Genomic DNA, 271 nt, shown 5'->3' with positions numbered 1-271 from the left:
TATATAAATATGTTTTTATTGAAATATATAGATTAAACATTTTTATGTCATATGAAACAGATGCGTAAAATGTTTCACATAAAAAAAATATATCGAAGTTTACGAAATATAGGAATACGTTTCGAGAGCTTTGTTGAATGTATAGTTGATCGATATAACGTTGCATACGACACAGGAAATTGAATATCCTTCATATGGACACCCATCATTTATGGATGTATGAACCTTACATTGATACCTATGAAATGATTGATGCTATATTTAATGTTAA

Source organism: Formica exsecta, unplaced genomic scaffold, assembly GCF_003651465.1.
Source record: "Formica exsecta isolate Colony F162 unplaced genomic scaffold, ASM365146v1 scaffold2, whole genome shotgun sequence".
Taxonomy (NCBI): domain Eukaryota; kingdom Metazoa; phylum Arthropoda; class Insecta; order Hymenoptera; family Formicidae; genus Formica; species Formica exsecta.
Note: the sequence above shows the minus strand (reverse complement) of the source record.